Source organism: Simochromis diagramma, unplaced genomic scaffold, assembly GCF_900408965.1.
Source record: "Simochromis diagramma unplaced genomic scaffold, fSimDia1.1 OVJJ01000456.1, whole genome shotgun sequence".
NCBI lineage: Eukaryota > Metazoa > Chordata > Actinopteri > Cichliformes > Cichlidae > Simochromis > Simochromis diagramma.
Window position 1 is genome coordinate 237,807 of NW_024387186.1, and position 7,649 is coordinate 245,455.

Below are 7,649 nucleotides of genomic sequence, written 5' to 3' on the forward strand. Positions count from 1 at the left end.
GTAGTTGCACACGTGCTGATTTACATTAACACTTAAAAAAGGAGGAAGCAGGAGCACAGCGGCGTGTGAACCCGAATTATTCCTGAAAAGCTACTCAGAGCAATCAGCTCCTCTCCCGACACCTCCTCCTCGCTCCTGCAGGCCGTCCATTCGTCTCGACCGGTGTCACATGCCGTCATCAATTACCCATTAGACAGTGTAATATTCACCCAATATTGCCCGCGTGTGACTGGGAGATTTTAGAGTGATCAAAACCGACAAATCTGATTTACAGCGCTGGCATAAATAAGGAGCGCGTGCCCTCCCTGATTGCCCTGCTGAATAATGGATGCCTGTTTGGTAATCATTTTCCAATATCTCGCCACGTTCCCATGTACTGCCCTGACACTTCCTTTTTTAGCTTCTCCTCCTTCCTTTCTTCCTTTTTTCAATTCCTGCCTCCTTTTACTTCTGTATGTCCTTTCTCTGTACATCCTTCCTCCCTTCTTTTCTGCCTTCCTCATTTCCTTCTTTTTTCTAGATTTTTCTCTATGTATCCTTAATTCCTTCCTTCCTGTATCCATTCATTTTCTTTGTTTGTATACTTTAATCCTTCCTCCGTATATCCTTTTTCCTTAATGTCCTTCAACATCCATATTTCCTTTCTTCCCTAGTTATGTATTTCCTTCCTTTGTTATTGTATCATACACCCTTCCTCCCCTTCGTTCTTTATGTATGCTTTCTTCTTTCCTTTCCTTAAGCTTATCTCTCCTTCTTTGTATATGTTCTTCCTTCATAATTCCTATTTCCTTGTTTCCTTCCTATATGTCTCGTTCCTGTGTAACATCCTGACTTTCCTGCCTTCATGTACACTTCCTTCCTTCCGTTCTGGTTTGTGTGCTTTTGGTCTCCTTCCTTCCTTGGTTCCTTCCACCCTCCCCCTGACATGCGGCCTCCCTCGCAGCAGTGATGTAACCGCTCTGACCCGAAGACTCTGGCGTCTTGCTTGACTTTTCGGTAATGACGCAGCAGCGTCATTAGCGAGGAGGCGGGTGTTGCTGTGATTGAAACATTTCCTTTAATGATTCATCGTTTCATTGTTTAGAGAGAAACTAAATGTCAACAGGTGCCAGTGTGGCCGCTGATTCGACTGGAAAAGATCTGCAAACTAAGCCAGAGCTGAAATAAATGCGTTTCCATGGCGAGGCGGGTAAAACGGGCAGATAGACACACAAACCGAGTGGCATCAACTTTGAACTGCAGCCGCGCACACAGAGATTCAATTACTCCCCCCGCCCTCCGTCCCGTCCTATCGCTGACGCTAAACGTGGTGCTAAAGCTAATTGTAATTGCATGACAAAGACTCCAGCAGTCTGGAGGTCAGCGCTTTGATGATATCATAGCAGCGCTCTAAACAGCTGCTCCTCACCTCTTTGTAATATTCTTCAAGGCACCGTCGTGGCTCTAATGGGAAAAGGCCAAAGCAGGTTATGAAAATCCTTATTTACAGCTCGCTGCCGGGCTGTGTGAAGTAGGTCACAGCGGCTCCTGAAATGGAACCAGCTCGGCTCACGCCGTTTAATACTTTCCTTTTGAATGCTCGCCGCCGTGCAACGGCACAAACACGGTGTTTGCGCTGGGTAAGAGCGTCCCGACCCCCCGTTAGCATGTCTGCAGCCTGTGGGAAAGTCCGGTTCTGACCCGCCGGAGCAACAAAAACACTGGAAGTGATTCCAGCTGCTCATCGTGCTCGCACCGAGCACTGGAAGGCTCACGTTATTATAACTAATACGTGAGAAATGCACGTTTAACACAAGCAGCGCGTCCTCTGATGTGTGAACACGGAAACAAGCAGCTGTAGCCGTGACGCCACCGCCGCGGCCTGCTGATCAGGCAGGTTAACGCGGAGCTCCCGCAGCTTCATCAGGCACGCCGTCGCACGCTCGCACATCTCATACAGCACGTCAGCCGGTCGGGATAGGTGTGGGGCCAGCGTCGTCCCCCGAGGTGATGGATGCCTGTGGCAGGCTGTTATGCCACAAGGTGAAAATGTCCATTAATCAGCCGCACTTCCTTCACTGCCTCGGCTTTCCCATTACCAGCGCACTCCAAGCAGCCTGATTGGTTTTTAATTGGCCTGCCCGCCAGGAGATAGATCGCGTTTTCCCCGAGGAAAGGCACGAAGGTGTGTGTGTGTCTCTGGAGGGATACCCACACTGAAACTCCCTGTACTCTGTTTTCTGTGGACCTTTTTCACACGGGGGGACGGACGACCACATCCAGGTGGTAATCGCCACGTGTAATACGATTTTTTATCCACTAACAAGCGGTTTAACCTTTTGCTGTCGGACTTCAGTCCTGACACGACAGCTAACAGTTACACGAGTGCTTCTACCTGATATTCTAATTACACATCCAAAACCTCCCATTTCCTCATTTCCTCCTTTACCAAAACATGCCTTCTTCCTGTTTTCTGCACGCCTCCTTACTTCCTGTCCAGTATCCTTCCCTACCTCCCATTTTCTTTATGTGTCCTTTCTTCCTAACTTCCTGTATACTTCCGTCTTTCCTACCTTACTTCTTATAAGCTTTCTTCCATCTTGTATGCTTTTCCTTCCCATTTTCTTCCTGTATGCCGTACCTCCTTCCTGCTCTACAGCAGTCTTCCTTCTTTCCTTCCTCTTTCTCCTCCCCTTTATATCATTGCTCCCTGCATGCTTCCTTTCTTCGCTTCCCTGATATATCCTTTTTTCCTCACTTTCTGTGTTACTTCCTTCTTTTTCAGTCTTCTGTAACCTTCCTGTGTACTTCCTCTTTCCCTCGGTGTTCTTCCTGTTTAGTTTTCTGTATGTCTCCTTGTTTCATTCATTCTTTCCTATATAACTGTAGATTTTTTTGGATATGCACACAGTTTGATTTGCATGTAAACGATGGGGCAGAGGAGGGAATGAAAGGATCCCAGCGACTTTGTGATCATAATAACCTTCGATATGAATTGTTGTTGGCCCGTGTCACCTCGTCCCGTCACCATCACATTGAATACAGCAGCCTGGAAATGCTGCTGATGTTTTCCAGTATCTGCTGCAACTCGTGAATCCAGCTCTGACTGATGAGCGGCATAATTAATCAGCCGCCGCAGGAGTGCGTGTGCGAAGGACGCGCGAGCGGCCACATCCTACACCGAGTAGATGTCGGCATCGATGACGTGTCGGCTCGAATCGATCGATCTCCCCTCTGCCCGAGCCCGTCACGGAGACTGATTGGAAGACCGCATTGATTCCCACAAAGACACGCACAGCGAGCTCGGAATGATCCGAATGAGACCAAAAATCCACATCGAGATTAAATGTTTGAGCCGAGATCGGCTGCTGCCGACCCTGCGACTCATCCCGAGGAACGAGAGCCCCCGCGGTGCAGACCAGGGTCACCTGATTTGTCCACACGCTCTTTCATCAGTAAACTCATACACATGCACGGTCGACATCATTGTTTCCACTCCCAGATTTTGCCGAGTGTGGACGCAGACGTTCCATAATTTCATCGTTTGCACATAAAAATTTGGATGGATGGATGGATGAAACACATCACATGAACTCTGGAGAACGTGAGGTAAGAACAAAGGATGCCGATACGCAGCTACTACAGCACCTCAAACACCTGTAACAACAATACTGATGATGATGATGATGATGAGAGCACTCCCGATCAGCTTCAGGATGAAGTAAATGATAAATTCGACATTTGAACAAGAAATAAATCAGCTGTTTCGTTTTTCACGGTAAGCTGAATAAAAAAAAACCAGATTTTTTAACTGTTAACTTTATAAACAGGAGTGTGTGTGGGAGTCCACAGGTCCACAGTGAGTGGAACACTGACCGCTGTGCCGTCACAGTGATTATTTTCTTCTACAGGAATCATTCTGTCATCTTCAGCATGTGTTGCATAATCAGGTTCATGTTAAAGGAACAGATGTGCTGCAGACGTGCGACGTGAAACTGCGTCTCCCAGAAATGATTCACAGACGAGAATCATCGAGAATACTTTAGTTTTTCCAAACTTCGCCTCGGGGAACAAATATTTTTTCATTTTTAACTTCGGACGCCGTTTCCCACTCTCGCTCACAGCAGCGGCAGCTCGTGCTGCAGTCGCCTCGTACGGAGCGTTTCACATTCCCACAGTCATCAGCTGACCCTCGCCGCTGATCCATCTCTGCCTTTAAATACACTTTACGTCGTTTTATAATATGAAACAATAAAAGCATCAAACACAAAGAAACGCTGCCTCATTGTGAGTCGTTCATCAAACTTTCACTTTGTTTATTCTGCGATTTCGTTTGAGCGTAGAAACAGCGCGAGATGATAACAGAGAGATTATCTGCGTCGTTAACGCGTCACTGTTTCATTTTTTCTGCTTCCTGTATGAGAAAAACTTTATTTATCTCAGTAGGACACGCCTGCAGAAACATGCGCATGAACCGACAAATTAAAAAAAACCACCCGACGTGAAACTTCAACCACAGAGCGCGTTTCACTTGAATCCATCGATCGCACCCGCCAATAATCGGGTTTTAACCCTCCCTTTAACGAGCGGCTCTGATTGCGGGTTTACTGTCCACAGGGGGCGCTCTGATGTCAGTGAGCAGGAGTGAATACGAATGGTTTTTCACTACAATAGAAACCTGCAAGACATCTGCAAATAGAATCTTTTCTACTGTCTCGAGCTCTCCTGTCAACAACGTCCACACAGTGAGCTCGAGAGCGCCCCCTGTGGAACAGGAAGTGAGCAGAGCTCTGATTGCACTAGAGGTTTTGTGGCTTTAATTCCCGCCTCACTCCCCTCGAAAAAGGCGCCGCCTCCTAGTGGTGAGTGGTGGTATAACACGCTGAAAGCAACGGGTTTTTAAAAATTGTTAGTATTTTCCAAACACCTAAGGAGGGCGAGTCGAGCACGTCCTCACTCGTGTCATTAAATGCACATCAGCGTGCGACCACACGGGCGGTCCAGCCTCAGCGCACAGTCATGCTCTGTGTTACCACACGCCGCAGTTCTGCTAAGCCTGCGTGTTCGTGTGGGATCCAGCCATTCAACATGGAGCTAATATTAGCACGCAGCTGCCCCCACACCCCCACCCTGGCGGCTGCATGAAGGGGATCCCCGGGAGGCTTTTTCCTGCTCGTTCATTAGGCTGCCGAGCAGTAAAGACCCCCACCCGTGTCTTCGTCGATGCCGTGACTCGTTACACTGAGTCCACGTTCAGCACCAACACCTGACTTCCTCTCTGACGAGCCTCCCCGGGTTCTTTCACTTTCACACCACACAGAGGAGGAGATGGGAGGGGGGAGGAGGAGGGGGTTCCCGCCGCGTTGGTCTCAGTCAGACCAGGTAGCGTGCTTTCCCTCTATAATTTAATCACATTCAGCTGTCTCGCTGTCCTCGGCTCGCTCTGCAAAGCACATCAGCCACGCGCTCTCTCTCTCTAACAAGCACGCCATCTCCTTCCTGCCGCTGTTTCAGGAACATCCCGAAAAACACGGCTTTACCTCAGCGGCTCGGCTCAGAGATGCACTTCTTACTGTAACTGTAGGAGCGTCAGTGAGAGCAGTTTCACAGGTTTGAGATGACTTCACACTAAAGTCAGGACTGAGAGACTGCTCCGGGCTTTTATTGATTTATTAAGTTTTTATTCCATTTTGTGCAGAAAACAAAGAAAGAAATCTTCACTGAACTCATTTAGAGTCTCTCAGGTTGGCATCACTTTATCTCTGAATCACAGATTTACTCAACTAAATCTCAGATTTGAGGAACACAAAGGATAAACCTGCTGAACTACTGACACCGGCCGATAAATGAATTCATCCCAGCCTGCACACACTTTCACTTTGAAAACACCGATGTGTCAGACGACGCAGGCTCAGTCTGGACTCCTCTCCAGATGTGTCTGAGCGACGCCTCCGTCCTGCGCTCACAAACACTCACTGTGGAAGCAGCAGAGCTTTGTTTGTCATGACAGAATGAAACGTGTTGCAGTGCATCTCTGTGAGTGCATGCAGACACACACGCACAACATCTGCATCAGGAGGAAGAGCAGACCGAAGGGACAGCATGTGCTTGAAGTTTGAGCTGAACTTCAGATTGCCTCGCTCAGCCTCGTCCATGAAGACATCAGAGTGACAGCACATGTGCGTGCAAATCAAAGCGCTCGAGAACAGAAACATGGAGGAAATCTTGCAATAATCCAGCATTCAGCAGCATAACGATGAGACATGTTTCCAGCAAACACAGCGCGAGTGTGCAGAGCAGCACTCAGCACCAAACTTCCACAACAAACTTGTGAAGCATGCAAGTTTCTTCACAATACCTGACGCAAGCACAGCCCGCCCGACTGCAGCAACATGACAGAAACAAAGCCCGACGATACGACACCGGAGCGACCGCGAGGCTCTGATTCAGCCGAAACGCTCACTGAGCTGGGCAGCCGATCAACATCACACCGTCACGTCTACGGGCACGACAGAAACACGAGAAGCCGTTAACGAGCAGGAGTTACCTTCCAGCTGCAGTCTTCTCAGTAAACTTTTCCTCCTGCTCTCCCGGTTTCAGCCTCTCCTTTATTTCTCTCACTGCAAAGTTGCGCTCTCCTCCTGCATGCAAATCATTTTTACGACTTGAGAGATGTGACCGGCAATGAGGGAAGGAGGTGGAGAGAGCGCGGAGAGCGAGAAAGGATGACAGAGGGGTGGAGGAGTGGAGATAATGGTTGGAAGGCAGACGACCAATGGGGCCCAGAGCCTGATGGAAAAAAGGAATCAGGACACACCAATGAGGAGAGAGAGAGAGAAGCAGGTATGGGAAGAGCGCGGTCGGGAGGAGACGGCGTAACGCAGACCGAGAGAGACACTGAGGGAGAGAGAGAGCGAGCAGAGCAATAAGAGAGAGAGAGGGAGGGCGGGAGAGGGAGAGGAGGTGGAGAGAGGCGAGGATCCCAGGCGAGATGGAGAGAAACGCTCAAAAAAAACCATGGAAGGAAGAGGCTGACTTACCCGGGCGCTGCTAGTGGTATCCTTCACACGCCGCCTCGCAGACTCACACACACACACACACACACACACACACACAGAAGCGGCGATAGAGGCGCACGCTGCCCCGCCGTCGCTGAGACCAACCAACAGAAAAACAACAAAGGAGAGAGAGGACTTCCAGAGCGGCTGGTGTACCCTGAAGGAGTGTGTGTGTGTGCGTGTGTGTGTGTGCGCGCGCGCGTGAGGAAGCTCGGAGGAGATGCAGAGACCACTGAAGGAAGCTGAAAGCTCGTCTCCCTGCATGTATGTCCTCCAACACTCTCTCTGCCCCCCCACATACATTTATTCAGGGCTGCAGACGGTCTGCTCCCAGAGCGAGTGCTTCCCACGGGCCCTGCACGGGCACACATGACGGGAGGGGGAGGCGGAGGGGAGGGGGAGCAAGATACACGTTTGTGCCCTAAAAACGCTGGAATGAGCTCCACTCGTGGTTCAGTGCTCGTCTGACTGGAGACACAAACAGGAAGCAAACTTAAAGGAAGTCTCTGCCTCATCGCTGGCTTGCCGTTAATTAATCCTCCTCCTCCTCCACCCATCACAGGCTCCGAGGCTGGCTGAGCAGCAGAATTAAGAGAGGAGAAGAAGATGAAT

General features: G+C 49.5%; 1 protein-coding gene across 14 annotated transcripts in view; it reads right to left on the minus strand.

The window, feature by feature from the left end:
• The window catches only part of myt1lb (myelin transcription factor 1-like, b), a 106,308-nt gene extending 98,895 nt beyond the window's left edge, over positions 1-7,413 (minus strand). For 13 of the 14 annotated variants that reach the window (XM_040049673.1, XM_040049664.1, XM_040049662.1 and 10 more), the window contains exon 1: positions 6,527-6,871. The gene's annotated coding sequence lies outside the window, so the exon portion shown is untranslated. Of the gene's footprint in view, positions 1-6,526; positions 6,872-7,019 lie in introns of those variants that run through there. The other variant, XM_040049661.1, reaches the window with a different exon arrangement.
• Between the last annotated feature and the right edge of the window lie 236 nt (positions 7,414-7,649).